At 46.5% G+C, this 16,305-nt stretch overlaps 1 protein-coding gene across 3 annotated transcripts in view; it reads left to right on the top strand.

Moving 5' to 3' along the window:
- Positions 1–16,305, top strand: part of LOC111849684 (leucine-rich repeat and immunoglobulin-like domain-containing nogo receptor-interacting protein 1) — a 107,529-nt gene that overhangs the window by 74,611 nt on the left and 16,613 nt on the right. Inside the window, exon 1 of one of the 3 annotated variants that reach the window (XM_023822776.2) lies at positions 3,329–3,833. The exons of the other annotated variants lie outside the window; for them this stretch is intronic. The gene's annotated coding sequence lies outside the window, so the exon portion shown is untranslated. Of the gene's footprint in view, positions 1–3,328; positions 3,834–16,305 lie in introns of those variants that run through there. 3 annotated transcript variants of the gene reach the window in all.

Raw genomic sequence — 16,305 nt, 5'->3', positions numbered from 1 at the left:
AAGAATTACTCTGTACTCATACAAAAGGCAAATAAAGCATCATTTCATTACACTGCTAGCTTATGAAGACATTCTCATGCTTCGGATGCAAATGTTGCTCCTCTGTTTTCGGTATCCATATGGAAGCGGCCGCTACACGCTTTCAGAATGATAATTATAGAACGCTGCTGTTTGTGCTCTGTGTGCTATCACATTGTGTGGAGACCCAGTCATGCAGATAGCTTTAGACAATTCAGAGAATTTGCTTTAGCCTTGAAAAGACCCTATTCCAGTGAATCCAAGGCTGCTGTTTGTCTCTTTGTTTTTTTTACATGCATTATCTACAATGTTCCTCCAAACCAATCCAGATGGTTTGTATTTTCGCTGTCTTTGAGGCAGGGGCCAGAACGGCCCACCTACCCATCTGCTGCAAAATAAAGTGGTGAAATGTGATTCCAGCTCCATTAAGTGCATGGCTCGGAAAGCGCAGGCCCTGTAAGATCTTTTATAGCAAGGCCACAGTGTCATGAAGCTGTTGTTTCTGCAGTAATTCCAGGGCCGCCTGTGTGGGAATGAATTGCAGCACGACAGGAGGGTAGGAGTTGGATTAAATAAAACTACTGTTGGTTTGGGTGGGGGGGGCTGGGGAGTAAATTCATGAGAGTTTCAGGATCCTCATGTAGCACCTCTGCTAAAATAAAGGCATCTGACAAGTGGTGGAGAATGAGAAAGTCAGACTGAAACAGTAGCTTGACTTTGCACAGGAAGGAGAAATCGCTTAACACAGAGGCGGAAACTGTCAGATCAGGTCATTATGAGACAGTGGTTGCTGATTAATTCCTTCGGGGGGGGGGGGGGGCTGTCCTTCTCTTCTCCCTGTTATTATTACCTCATGCTGGAACTCCCCAATCCAAGGGGCTGAAGTTGCATGGTGGAGGAAAGTCAGTCACCATATTAGAAACATTAAGGTTTGTAGCCTCAGAAAGGTTATGCTACTCTGAAACCGGTTACTACCAGTTACTCTAGTCCTCTCATGAGTCCCTAAGCTGGATAAATTCTGTCCACAATTACTGAGATGTGCAAGATCTCCTTGGTGGCATCGACAGAAAGAGCCATTGCATAATTAGCCATAATTCAGCAGTGCTGGAGGTATTAAATCCGAGATTTCTGGGGGCAGGATGGGTGCCAACTGCAGAAATGAAAATCACATTAGTTCTTAATGCCACATGGCCGTTCCAGGGGACGACGCCCACAGAGAAGGCGGGCTGGGATGTCAGCCGCGCGCATCCATGGCAGAAATAAATAAAATAGTATTTTCTGCAGATCCGGCTGACCATGATAGACCGGGCCTTCTATTATTACCAGCGCTGTGATTCTGCAGTGTCGCTCATCCTCATTTCATTAGCTCCTGGCCCCCGCCTCATCTCGTCCAATCAGAGGCCATTTGATTACCACCAGCAGCTTGCCTGTTACGCTGTAGGTGGCAAAGGAAATGAACTCGACTGATGGCAGCACCGAAAAAAGAAAGGACAGAAATACACTTAAAGTTGAGGGAGAGGCAGATGGCGAAGAAGAGAGAGGGGAAGAACCATGAACATGCAGTGAGAAAGAGTGAGCACACGTGTATGTTTAGTCATTCCAGAAGGTTTCCTGTGGACCTCAGAGTCACTATGAAGTTCAGAGTGTCTGAGCAGGTATCTGAACGGCAGCAATGTCCAGTCAGACGCCTGTCACAGGAATACAGTCGCCTTTCAGCACATAGTGGCTTTTCATGCAGGATGTGGTCTCTTATTTAAAGTTTTTTTTTGCTTTCAAGTGATGGGTTGTTATCAGACAGCCTATGTAAGCTCATCGTGAGAGCGTTTCAATTTCAGGGCACAGATTAGTAGGCTGAAATCTTCCAGAGAATCTGTGTGAATTTCAGAGGGAATCCGGAGAGCGGAAAAAAATAAGTCTGGAAAATAAGTCTAAGTCTGGAAGAAAATATGCAGAAACATCGCAGTAATCGCCATGTTGTCTAAACATGCAATTAGATGGGACCTGTGCGGAGAGAGAATTCACATCTGTCTTTATCCAGGGAGGTGAGATCTTACATTGCCTGCACTGCCCACTTTTCTTACATTGCTATTAAAAAAATACATGCATAGCTGTCTCCATGGAAGCCTGTCACTCAAATTCACACAATTCACAGCAACAAAGACTGGTGGCATAGCCTGGGTGGATCTAAGAACCTCTTTTCTCAGTTTTTAACGGGTACAGAAAAAGAAAAGAAAAACAAAATTCATAAAAAAAATAGAAAGGTCTGCTTGTCTCGCGTTCATGGGAAAATGGAAATTGCCGTCATGTAGCCCATAGTGCCACCAGGTCTTCTAAACAGGGTACTACCGCTGTCATCCTCCAACGAAGTTCTTTAGACGGGCTACTTGTGAAAACAAACACAAGTGAGAGACACAGCTCACAGCAGCCAGGAGCTGCCGATGTCTGTTATCCTGGTAATTTAGTCCGACTGATTACCAAACGATGGTTCCGATTCAAATGATTCACGTCGCATATGTTTCTTAATAAGCGCTTTTGTGCTTTTAAAATGTGTTAAATGTCAGATTATGCTGGATCAACGGGAACGCAGTGCGGTCGTTTCCCCACATTTTCATTTCGTTTTCGTTTCTGAAATCTCACTCTTATACACTCTCTCTGCATAATTACGTGGTTACGGAGATTGGAACCGGGCACCTTTTGCAAATGCTTTTCGTTTCTGTAGCCCGAATGTATAGCACTCAGATCACTTTTCCTTGTACACCACTCACTTCTATATGCTTTTCCTTTGAAAAAGACATCCCGATGTGTTTTATGTAACGTGAATGACACGCGTCGGTGCCAATAAAGCAAATACTAATAATACTTATACAAACAATATCGGCATTAGTCAAGGACATCGAAGCTGCCTAGTTCAATATATAAATAGACAGAAATTCAGAAAAAACAATTGCCAGAAAATTATCAATATATTAATGCGTTTTATTCCAAATTCTGCCAGATATCGCCGATAACCTTAATATATGTTATCAGATAGAGATCTTCATCAGCTATCTCGGGAACAGCCACTGCGGCGTTTATGAACGGCACGACTTTGATTTCCCATGATATATTAAACAGTTTACATAAATGATGGGATATAATCGACAATATATTTCGTGTGAATTGTTGTGTTGTAGGCTACGTAATCTGAGTGTTTCCAGGGCGTAAATGTAGTAGTAATAATCCATATATGTGTGTGTGTGCGCGTGCGTGTGTGTGTGTGAATATGCACCCGTTTCGATAGTCGCCGTTAACCAATGCACAGCATCGAGAAAGAGCGCGGACCCCCCCTGCACTCGGGAGCGCTGTGAGGTGCGTCCTCTGCTCCATCCCTCCCTCTCTCCACTCATCCAGGGAGGAAGGGAAAAAAAACTGCAGTCACACGATAACCTTGAGAGCAGCGGCTCGCTGTGCTGGACCACGTTAAACCGAGCGAGCCGTGCAGTCTGGGCGTGGGTGCGAATGTCCCCGGCGAGCTTGGCTACCGTCACCCCTCCGAGCAGCCAGGTAGCCGGCGCTGGCGGAGCCTCTCCCCGATTCTCAAAGGAAACCTGGGTGTCGGGATCTTGTGAAAAGATGCGGGGCTACGCGGATTCGTCTGTCCGTTCGCGTTGAAGCACCCGGACGTGTCGGCATCTGAAACGGGGGGAAAAGCTGCTTACTTTCGTGGGCGATCGGTCCAAGCGATGGACTTGAGATAGTGGATCTCCGCTTTTGTGTCTCTTCGCTGGGAGCTGCAGTCGGGCGAGTTACGAGAGGATGTTTGGGAGCAGCTGGAGGTGAGTAAAACGCTCTGGGCTCGCCTGCGGCTTATCTTTCGGGAGGGAAAAAACTATTATAACGACGGCGATAAGAATTAGGATGGGTCACATTAACAAACATACTAGCATGGGATCAGACGGATACCAAATTGATATAACTCCGCAGCCTGATCAAGACTTCCGAAGGACAGTTTAGTACACACACGAAACACAGACAAATCCGACGGAAATACAAATACTTAAATACAAAGATCAACAATAATTAATCCGAATTAAGGAGTATGATTCTGATCACAGACTTAATATTTGTCGTGATACCGATTTTGTAATGCAAAAGTCTTTCAGGAGGGATAGACCAGTCTTTCGCAGTTTAGATATGGAGGACGGCGGTGTAAAAAATGATCGGATCTGCAATGGATTTGAATTCCGAAAGCAGAAGGTAAATCAGCTGAACGAGAAAGGGACGGTGCATGGATAGGTCTGCCAGCGCGTACAGTGCGCGGGACTGCGCGTCTTCTTCAGGGAAATTACCGTAAGGCAAACACCATGGGTTATCATGCAATCAAATATAATAATAATAATAATAATAATAATGATAATAATAATAATAATAATAATAATAATAATAATAATAATAATAATAAGAGTCATGTGTATTGCGTACAAAATTCTTATATTTGGGTATGTGAAGCTTTGCACCTATCCGTATAATGTCAGATCTAGTGAAATGCTATTACGAACGGCCTCAGTTTAAGTGGAAGTGAGCGCATTTCAGAGCAATAGGATCGGACGTGGTCTTTGGGGGCTTTCACCTCGCTGAGACTTTGGGATGCCGGTGCTCGGTGGTGCGGGTGACGCCGGTCGGCGATCGCGCCCAGCCTCTTCGGGCAGCGCTGCGCTCCGCACGGTCAACACGCCCAGTGTGACATTTACTTCGTTAAGTGAGACACTTTGGGGTCCGCCGGTAAACGTTTGATGTGTGATCCGTAACTTGTCTCATTGCAAACAAGCAAACACAGTCTTTTAGTTGTCATCTTAATAGTCTTTGCATTTACTACATAACTTGTGTGATTCTTTCCATTGTCCTCGCCCATGTGCTTTCTGTCCGCCTACCAGTACCATCTGATAATTAAGTGAATGAGCGGAACAAAATCCTTTTATTTTTCTATTATATGTGTTTTGAGGTATTTTTGTAAAATTGATAAGCACTCATATGTATACATCTAAAAATTATTTCAGAGTAAATTCTACAGGCGTCGCTTAAGTGGGGCATTCTCAGCATCGATTTCGCACTGTATCTGATCTGGTTGATAGCACTGAGTAAACAGCCGTGAATTATGTACTTTATTCAGCGCTACAACATGCTGGCTCAAAATGTCTCTGCAAGCATTTCGGATACGTGAAAAGGGAAAATCTGCAAGGCGTGGCTTGTTTGTGCTCGCAAACACCTGTCTCCTTCCTGGAGAATTTCCCAGTAGGTTTTTCAGTGATTGAACTGCTAAGGACTTGAACGCAACACCAATAAACCATGTAGCTTATTTATTTCGTTTCTCTCTCTCTCTCTCTCTCTCTCTCTCTCTCTCTCTCTCTCTCTCGAAAAATGGTTTGTGGTGATTTAATTTTATTTTGAACATATAAGCCTATGTTACATTTTTTTGAGGGAATTATTACAGGACTTCTTGTCTCATCTGTGTGGCCGGAAAATGAGACAGTTTGGTTGATTTAACTACTAGGCTATATAGCAGTTACATTTTTAGTGGTTGAACTTAATGATTTTGTTGTCAATTATTAGGCGGCGTTATTGCTTTGTTGTGCACATGCAGCAATGACGTACAAAGTCATTATTTAGTGGTAAGTTCTATGACTACCTGTGTCGATTATTCACGAATTTATTTGGTGGCGCCGACACGGCGTTTCCCCGGCCGGCCGCGTTAATTGCCTGCGATCGCTCCTGGGGAATCCTGGCCGCTCCCCGGCGCCGTCGCAGCTTCCCAGCCACTTATCCTCCGTGTATGTCTAACACCTGTACTGTACGTAGTGCTGCAAAGACAATTACTTTGTAAATCCCGGCTGTAAAGACATCGGTTCTGATTAAACGATGGCGTGGAGATGGGATACATGTATCTTTTTAAAGGGAAGGTGTTTTTTTTGTTTATTTGGTTTGTTTAATATTAATTAAATATGCGTTTTAATTATTATTTTCTTTAATACAATTTATTCACCAAAGAAGTAACTGACTCGGGGGAAACTGCTGTGATTATCCCACAGTTTGATGCAAGGTCCGATACTCGGCTACTGCCATGATAAATCTAAATATCTAGGAATTCTGCAGGGCCTCGGAGAGATATCATTTTGAAGATTCTCCTGTACGACCTGTAAATATCATAGTGACATGGATTTTTCTGTCAGATAACAAAATGGCCGTGTAACAAACTCCATGGATTATCCAGGTAAACATGCGCTCTGGGGCTCATGAGTAAACGTCTGTAAATATGCGCATGCATTCATTTTACATGGGGAGGGAGAATCTGCGTGTGGGCCGAACAGCACCCGACCTCGTACTGCAATCAGGCGAAGGTGGATTAAACCAGATCATCGAATAACTGTAATGCCGTCGCCTGTCGTTTGCTGCCGGACAACCCCCGTGTTAGATACAGAGAGAATCCCCAACCCTTTGTTCTTTACTGGCAAAGAAAAAAATCAATACGCCGTGCAATTAAGTATATTTAAGTAGCTGGGTGGGGAGGGGTGCTCGAATATAGTAGCTGATCATGACACCCCTGCGGACACACTTGGACAGCGGACCAGAGCCCTGGAGGTTGACCTGTTTAACCAGGTCTTTGCAGTGCTGGATTTCTATCATGATTCACCTTTGATTAGATTATAAATCTGTGTTCCTTTACACAGATTTGGGTTAATGGGCGGCCTCTGTATTGTATTTATATCCGTGCTGTTCCTACCTGTTTCTTCCCGGATGTAGCAGCAGGATCACATCGATGTCCGAAGGCACATCACCACTAATCTGTATCGGCAGAGGTGTAGGTGGAGCTCTTAGCGGAGAGGGCAAACTCAGAAGGCAACTTTTCTGATAAATAGTCATATACAAACCGCACACAGGGTCATTTCTGCACTCAGATGATGGATGGAGCCCATAGCTTGCATTGTTTTCCTTTAGATATTTATGTCTGTGCATGGTGCCAACTCTTTATAGAGACGGCAAAATTTAAAGTGGGGTAAAATCTATGAAGGGGGACCCCTGCTGGTCAGCAAAATATACCGAGCCCCATCCCCCACCTGTGGTTGACAAAAGGGGGGCCCCTTGCTCAAGGTGATGTTTTGCCAGGGGGGCATAATTTCTAGCTGTGCTCCTGCCTGGATGGGTATGGCTTACAGTTCATCATGGGTCTGTTACACATTACATACAAATCATATATGACATACACAACACATGACACATTCAGCTACACCTGTTTGTAGAGTGAGTATGGGACCTTCCAAAGGCAGCACAGGGACACCCCGTCCATCACAGGGCCCAATCAAACCCACACACTAAAGGGAATTTATGGTTACGTCATTTAACTCCATGGGTTTGGACTGCAGGAGTAAAGCGGAGTATCTATAGGGAGCCGACACAACGCTGAGACACTGCAGAAGGTCCAGGTACAGAGCTGTGGGTGAGAATCGAAGCTGCAGTCTCGAACGGGGAAAGTCAGCCGCATACACTCCTCTCTGCCTTTTCCGCCATGTGTAAATGCGTGTGTGTGTATAGGTAGGTCTGCGATGGAGAACAGCACACCCACTAATCTCTAAATGAAATTGCTGCACTCTGGAAGTGAGAGCTCCGCTGGGCATCCATTATTTTGCCCATTAGTTTTGCTCAGGTGTTTTAAAATTGAATGGTGACTTTAATGAGAAATAAAACAGTCCCTGTGCCTGAATTAATCCACATAAACATGAGCCCTGGCACTGATTGGGGCACCCTGCGTGTGACCTAGGCACGATGCTTTCGGCTGGGGGCCGTGGGAGGAATCGTCGTGGCGACCCCAGGATGCCAGCATCTTCTAAGAAGCACCCAAACTTCTCGCTTGACGCGTACCTATCTGACGTTCATCATGCTCATTGTATTCCTCTGTGTTCTTCCCTTTCTTGAGATGTGCTTCATGGACCTTTATCTGTAATTTTTCATAATTCATATCTCATATAGCACACAGGCTTTAAGGTCGCACACTGGCTGTTATAAAGAACTTAATGCGCATTATCTGTGGGCAAAACCAATCAAGCAGAGGAGGGTGGTCAGTGCCAAATAATTTCATAAGTCTTTGTAACATACTGTTTATCCAGCACAGGATGATGGTGACCTTAGAGCCTGCCCCGCGGAGGGCAGGGCACGAGGCAGGGAACAGCCTGGATCGGAGGGCACATACAAACACAAGGCCAAATTAGAGACATTAATTCAGTCCTGGCTTGTATATATCAGTGATCCGCATTCACTCCACACATCTGGCCCCAGATGTGACCAGAATGCAGACGTGATCAGCGCACACACACGCCAGCCAAGGTTTTATGACTTTCACATGCACACAGCACCCAGTTCTCACTGTACGGTGGGAAACTCACCAATATTCTCATTGTCATACATTATGTGTAATGTATGTGTAATGTATGTGTAATGTTTCTCCATTTAGAATGAGGTAGATGAGCTTTCGGTCTTTGTTCTGTTTTTGTGGGATGCTTTAGAGAAACTGTTTTTTTTTTATTATTTTTGGCATGTGCTTCATCTACCGGATATGGTGCCTGGATCTCTCTGCTCACAAAGAGCGCTCGGCACGGTGGCCGGGCCCGGCTCGCTCGGATTAGCTCACGGTTGGCGGAGTAGCAGAGCCGCCGTAATGAATGTGATTCCACACCTGCCACAGAAACGTGGGCGGGGGTCACCTGGCACAGGTGCCAGTCACTGCAGCCTGTCCCGGGGAACAGAACCGGGCCACCGCAGGGTCGCGGCCTTCTGTGTGGGTTGGCACCTGACGACATCTCTGTTCGGCGCAAACGCGGGTTTGAAGGCTGAGATGATCTGGGAAGCTTATATGTTTGGCTCAGTTTATTCATGCATTAATTTCCATGGATTATTGTGAAGGAGCAAAAAGAGTATTCTGATCATAGCACAGAGAGTGATGACTTGGGGGGGGGGATCAGTCTTTGCACATAACTCTTGAGAAGTCCATCGTTACCCTAAAACCAAATGGCTGAGTGTAGCCTTTGACAACAATCCAGTGACACACAGTACAATTTTTCAATGTTATGTTTTCTTTGCAAACACAGTACATGAACGGCAAAGCGGAGTATTATTTTGAGCTTATCCCCCCCCCCCCCGCCCACCCCATAGGACTACGCTAAAGCATATATGGTAGGAGTTAGTGAGGAACACCATCCAGATTATTCTGCAAAAGATGGGGGATCTCAGTGGTTTACTGTGTTCCACTTCCGCCTAACGCTACACACGTAATGGCAAACACACCACCGTGAAACAGAAAGGGGGGGGGGGGGGGGCTAATGTTTTGAATGAAAAGTAATGTAGGGACAGCGTCCATTAGGGAAGGACGGGGGGTATTTATGGACTGAGAGGTTATGCTTGTAATAATGGATCGGGCTCTGTTGATGTGCTCTTTGATAAAAATGTCTTAAATCTAATTTAGTAAAATCTATTCTGCTTTCCCGAAATGTTGGGCTGTTAAGCCTGAAAGTCGCTGTGGGTGTAGCACGCCGTTGATGGTACTGGGGTTACTTCATGTTTCTTGTATACAGTGCCCTTGTAAAAATTCATACAGGTTAATGGCACGGCAATTATTACCGGGTACCATGCCACCTGATCGAGGCAGTAATACGGTATGTATAAATAGAGGCTTTGCCCAGAAATACTCAGAGACAATCGATAAGTTTAGCGGCTTGAGCTGAAGTTCACTGAGCAGTCCCCGGCCGGGCATTTAGATGAGGTCAGGCTAATGTATTATTATGTATTTATTTATTTCTAAGTGACTATCTGCCCCCATTTGCTATTCATATCCAGCTACAGCAGCTGTGAGTCACCACCCTGGTCCCCACATTGTACTGTGAAGAACTATCATAGCTCCTGTGTGCTCTAATGAGAACAGGATACGATGTGTGTGTGTGTGTGTGCGCGAGTGGGTTTACCTATCCTTATGGGGACATAATGTCCCCATAATGTGATAAATATCTGTTTTTTTTCCCTTATGGGGACCAGGAAACCGGTCCCCATAAGGGAAAACTCTAATTTTATAAAAATCGGTGACTGCTATGAAAAAACTAAAAATGCAAAAACTCTTGTATTTTGTTAGGTTACTTATGGTTATGGTTAGGGCAGGGTAGGGGTTAAGGTTGTCATAGTTAGCGTTAGCATTTTTCCCATTGAAATGAATGAGCGGTCCCCATAAGGATATGTTTACCCTACATGTGCGTGCGAGTGTGTGTCTGTGTGTGTGATTGCTCAGCATAGGGCCTTGAGAGACCCTCGGCGAATGAAACGACAGAAATGAAAGGTGATCGAGTGGCTGGTGATGCAGGATGAGGGCTGGTGGGGTAGCGGTACGCTACATGTTAGATAAATGCATCTGAGATGAGCGGTATGTCTGTGATGGACTGAAATTGGGCTTTTTATGCTAGGGGAGACTGACACTAGCATCTCCTTAATAGTGGCCCCCACCCCATTAATATTTATCACCCTGTGGCGGCCAAAATGGCGGAGCTTACTGAAGGGTAACTGAAAAAGAAGGAGTAGTCAAATAATTAAACAATAATCAAAACAAAACGTTTGTAGTGCAAGCCAGTAGGTTATGTGAGCTTTATCAGGTTTGTAATGAATAAAACCCAATATTAAAGCAGACTAATCGCTTTAGAGTACATTAAGGACATTAAGGCTGATTCATCTGTGGCCTGGACCCCATAATGGTCCCATGGTTCTTGGAGTGCTTCTCTGACTACTCCTGCATTTCTCATGCATTTATAACCCCCCAGCAGGTCTGCTCGGCCGTCCCTGCAACAACCAGCCCAAAAAAACCAAGGTGCATCGTCCTGTTTTGCGGTTGTTTGGAAACAGTTTGCGTTTAAACGGTTGGCTTGTGGTCCCCCTGTTCTGACATGATTGTTGTCCATTATCTTCTTGCAGTTCCTGGTCAGGAATACAGTATTGGTGAAGTAATCAGGGGGTGTAGTGGGGAGGGGCCTCCATACAGACCCTATAATTACAGGGTATTTACGGACCCCCATGCTCATCGGGTGGGGTCCAGAAAAATATCGTCCTCCCCCAGCCCTCCCGTACCAAGCATGTGTGTGTATTTTGGGTTTAGTTCAGGGATCTCTAGCCTTATTTCCAGTGAGAGCTACTTCTTCTGCGTTTGTTTCGGGGCGATGGTAAAAGTTGTCACCCGTTGGGGGGGGGGGGTGGTTTGGTAACGGTAAAATCAATCCGATTTTTAATAAGTGTTATGCAAGCTTGCTAGCACCTCGCTGTAGACGTGCTGGCAGCCACTGCTTTAGAAAATTCCCAGAGCGATGGCTGTAGCCACAATTAATCCCCGCAAAAAGCTATTTACACAGCTGCAGTTCTGCTGTCAGGGGAAGGAGGTGGGGAGCGGGACGCCGCGAGAGCGTCTGGAGATAGCGGCTCGCTTTCAGCGCTTACAGAGGTAGCGTGATCTGAAACGGTCTTTTAGGCGCCGTAAGGAGGGGATTCTGTGGGGGGCGCTGTCGGTGTTCTGGCCACCTGATCCCACAGGAGAGGATACAAGTTGGGGGGGGGGGGGGGGGGTGTGTCAGTGCGGGAAGGAAGGGGACCCCCTGACTGCACAGAACCCGAGAGGGGCGGAGCAGAGGAGGTCAGAAGGAAAACCCTGCGACCTTCAAGATTAAAGGCCGCGGGGGGATGGAGAAGCGGGCGGAAAGAAAGAAAAAGCAAAGGAGACGAAGGAGGAACCTGGAGCGGGAAGGGTCATGCAGGAGGGACAGGGCGGACGCCTGCCACGGCTCGCTTGGAGGTCGCCTTGGAGAAAGGCGGGAAAAAAAAGGAGAAATGCAGGAGGTGCAGCGCTGGATGCGTGTGCAGAGTCCATTTGCAAAGATAGAAGATAAAAGCATTAATATTGACTAAGGGAGTAATGCATTTGGGAGGAAGACCTCTGACAGACTGCAGGGAAGCTGCCTTTAGCTGGCTAAACAATTAATAACCATTCATGCCATGTGAGCGCGGATGTATACATGTATGTATATGTGTTTGTGCACAAGGCCGTACGTCTGGTTTCAGCATCGGTACAGAACAAATCAGCCCCAAACCTCCCCCCCCACCTCCTTTAACACACACGATACACCTGTAATACTGGGAAAGACATGCTTCTACCTTCCTGTACAGTTTGCAGGCTGCAATCAAAATGTCACCATTTTGTTTGAGGGCCGCCAATAGAGACACACCTAGGATGCGTGCACCATGCACTCTGCAATGCAAACAGCTTGTGACGGGACGCTTTGTTTATTGGGCGGCGAACAAGCCAGAAGCTAACGTCAAAGTCGTGGCCCAGTACTTTTCAGATGTGAATTTGTGATTTTATTTAAAAACAGCTCCACCCTGTACTGCAGGATCTCTTATCACCAACGTCCGGGTTTGGGTTGCACATGGATCGCTCCGAAATGAATCATTAATATAGCTGAGCCCACTTGGCTCACTGAAATTTGAACCCGTAGCTCGTCTCTAACCTCCTAGTCATCTTCACTACCCTGTTCACAGATGTTTACATGCCATTTTTAAATAATAATAATAGTGATGAAAGGACACGGCCCACTTTTGAGAAATATTAGTTTGGTGCCTGTGTGGACTTTCATAGCATAGCATTGGTGACTGAAGACTACATTTTGTAGTGGGAGTGTTTTGTCAAGGGCTTCCTCGAAACCTGTGTGTAGTCTAAATGTAAATGTAAGCAGGACATTCTGTTTAATAGGGCTCTCATAACCATCACTTCGGTGTATTGCGTTTGAGGGAGAGGGCGTGCCTTCTCTTCTGCATTCCGTCCCGCATTCTGTCCTGGAAGCGCTCCATTGTGATGTCATAGGCACACGCCCATCCCCTAGTTCCCGGTGCTGCTTAAGTGCCGACGCGGCGAGGTGTCGGTGCTGTCAGGCGAAGCGGAGAGCACGTCGACTCATCCATCTCTCGGTTGGTCTTCTGGGGTGTGTCAGACGCCGACATGGAAAGTGATTGATTCCGATGGGGCCCTGGGAAGGGAACGAGTTTTCTTTGCCCAATGTTTAGAGACTTGGGTGTTCATAGCAGCGAAGACGAAGAGGGGGCGCATGGGAGGGGCACCTTAGCAGTCCATTTTAGGTGAGGAAACGGCTGTCCCCCCAGGTTACCTACGTACCTCTGTAAAACTCCGCTTTTATGCTTCGCGGTTTTACTTAAGATGACAAGTACGGGGCTTTGTAAATTGGTGAAGCCCGTGTTATGAGTGAAAGAAGCCTTGGTATTAATCTTCCCTAATACAATTTCCCCCAGCCTGAGCCCTTGGCAGATATGCAAATGTCACATAAATAATTCTGCTTTTTTTTTTGGTCGCTTTTTAAGCTGCCTCCAGAACGGCCACTCTAAGGGGGCGGGGGGAACGAGCCGCTCGCTCGCTGCCCCCACGGGCGCCTCTCACGGCGAATGGGTGCCCAGGAAATCGGCCGGTCTGCCCCCCTCTGGATGTCGTGGGCCAGGCCACTGGTGTCATGCTTTTGGGGGGGGATGTTGCTCTTCCATGGCGGGAGACCTGTGTTCGCTCTCTTTCGTTTCATATACAGCCCATTCATCCTTGTGTCCAATGCTGCTTAGGATAGGCTCCACCCCCATCTTCCAAAGCCATGACCATGATGGATGGATGGATGGATGGATGGATGGATGGTTTTGCTTACTTGGGCAGGTGAGGCCAGGAAGCTAGCATACCTCGGAAAAGCTTTTGACCTTGAGCATAAATTACGGGGGGGACGGACGGACGACGACAATAATCATGTCCCCGATGGGTGGAAAAGGAGGAAGCAAAAAAGGCACTTTGTCTATTGTGTCTGATTCCTCCTCTCCCATGGCTGATGTTTCATGTTCAGTTGATAGTCTGTATCAATACCCTCTTCCAGTGAGCTGATCTGAATAATTAAGGCCCCTTTCCCAAGAACCTCTCTAAGGGGGTGGATTAGGCCTCCTATCTCAAAGATAGAGCCTTTTCTGGACCTGGATTACCAAGTATGTCAGAGATATTCACCCTCAAACAACGCAGGAGCCGCTGTCTTTTTCAGTGTTCAATGTTCAACACCTTCTGTCCTTATGAAATTTGTCTTGTTGATGCAATTACTAATCACTGTGTGAAGTGTTCCTTGATAACAATATCCGGTAAATTGGTAGCCCATAAAACAAACCAGGCACTGCAGTATATAGAACAGAGCGAGTTGTCAAGCTTTCTGTCTGATTGTCACTGTCACACGGTACCCAGAACACAGCAGAAAGATGGTCACACTAAATAATTGATTGGTGCCGGGTTTGTCAGCATTAAACTTTACTTTCAAACGAATCAAGAATTTCTCAGACCTGTAGCTGTAGATTTGAGTCATTTTTTCAGCCTTGGGCTCAATCCACATGCACCCCAGTATGGTCATGTCCCCGCCCACCCACCTGCCTGGCCAATAGCGCCACGGATCTCAAGTCAGTCCCTCCCCCTCAGTCCCTGGCTGGCCTTATGGACACACTCACATTGACAGGAGAATCGTTTTAACCCCTCTCGCAGACACAGTGCCCACGATAAACCTGAAGTGCTCTGAGAGTACCATCTCCTGGGCCATGGTCCTCATGCTTCATCACTGAACAGCTGAAGCACACTTCTGAAATCGCCTTGTTTTTATAGCCTTTTGCTGCCATTGTTTCGTTCCTCAGGTGGACTCGGGTTAGAGAGCAGAACGAGAGTGTGGGTTACCTAACAGTATGCTTTTTTAATAAAGTGTTTCCACTAGCTGATTGCTGGTGCAACGGCTCAAAGATGTTACTATATAAAGAGCCCCAGGTGATTAGCAGTGTCCCCCCCCCCCCCTTAGATAATTTTCTTAAAAATTCCCCATTATGATGTGCAAACAATGCATTACAGTTTACAAGAAAAATATTAATGGAAGTCACTTGCCACAAGGAACCACAAAACGAAGCATGACTGTTTGTGAGTAATCCTTTTCCTTAGTCGGAGTACACAGGTAGGTACACAGGTAGGTAGATACTTTACTCTATAAATACACATACTTTGTGAAATATTTAAACTATGCGTGTTGGAAATGCTGAGGGAACACAGGGGCGGTCACAGGTCTAGAAGTCATTCTTGCTTCAGCTTAAGCAGGGTCAGCGCTGCTGTGATTGTGGTTTATTAAAACCAGTGTGCAATTGAACGTTTTTCCCATCTTACAGCTGTGCAGCACGAATGAAAAACCACGATTCACATTAATGTTTGTGTGTGTGCACCCGCAGAATGGAAGAGGACAGAATGTCTTTATTGTCCTCCTGTGAGACACACAGACACATGAAGCTCAGAATGAAGCCTGGGCTCAGGCATTTACGCGGCGCCTGCAGAGCCACTGAGGTTAAGGGCGCAGCTCAAAGTCCCAACCGTGACACCATTAGTCTGTCGGCCACGGGATTTGAATTGCTGACCTTCTGGACGCCGGCACAGAGTCCCAACCCACAGAGCCACACAAAATGTGGCAGCAAACAGAGTTTCCGTGTCATCGCCGCCCCCATCACCGTTTCTGTCAGCAGGAATGAATGTAGCTGGGTAGTTTTGGTAGTACTCCCCCCCTATTAGCAGTCCCTCCCAGCCATGGAATACTTAGATCAAGTAATGATGTTTTATTGATTTTATGATTATGCGGGTGTCACTGGATTGGTGGGATTACGTGTAACATCCATAAATAAGACCATAGAAATGCATGTATGTTTGTGTGTGTGTCTGTGTCTGTGTGTCTGTTTGGTACCTCTATTGTGTTTCGTAAGAAGAGCTGAAGCCTAATTTCTCGTTCGTTTCTGTTGAAATTGAACTCGGGAAAACAAATAACCTCACGGAGGACTGAGGTACCATTTACGGAAATGGGGCCACCCGGGGGGGGTAGTGGTCACCACTATTGCCTCACCCTTCTGGGACTGGGGTTTGAGTCTCCACCATGGCTGTGTGTGAGTGGAGATTGCATGTTCTCCCCATGTTGTCATGGGGTTTCCTCTGGGTATCCTGGTTTCACGTGAGTGTGCCCTGCGACAGGTTGGCTCCCGACTCTGGATTATTCCCTGCCTTGTGCCAATACATTCCGAGATAGGCTCTAGACCCCCTCCAGCCCTGAATAGGACAAGTGGGGACAGACAATGGATGGATGGATGGATGGATGATGGATGGATGGATGGATGGGGCCCTGGTGAGAGAGGATGGAC

Source organism: Paramormyrops kingsleyae, chromosome 13 (assembly GCF_048594095.1).
Source record: "Paramormyrops kingsleyae isolate MSU_618 chromosome 13, PKINGS_0.4, whole genome shotgun sequence".
Classification (NCBI taxonomy): Eukaryota; Metazoa; Chordata; class Actinopteri; order Osteoglossiformes; family Mormyridae; genus Paramormyrops; species Paramormyrops kingsleyae.
Note: the sequence above shows the minus strand (reverse complement) of the source record. Positions and strands in the feature narration are given on the sequence as shown.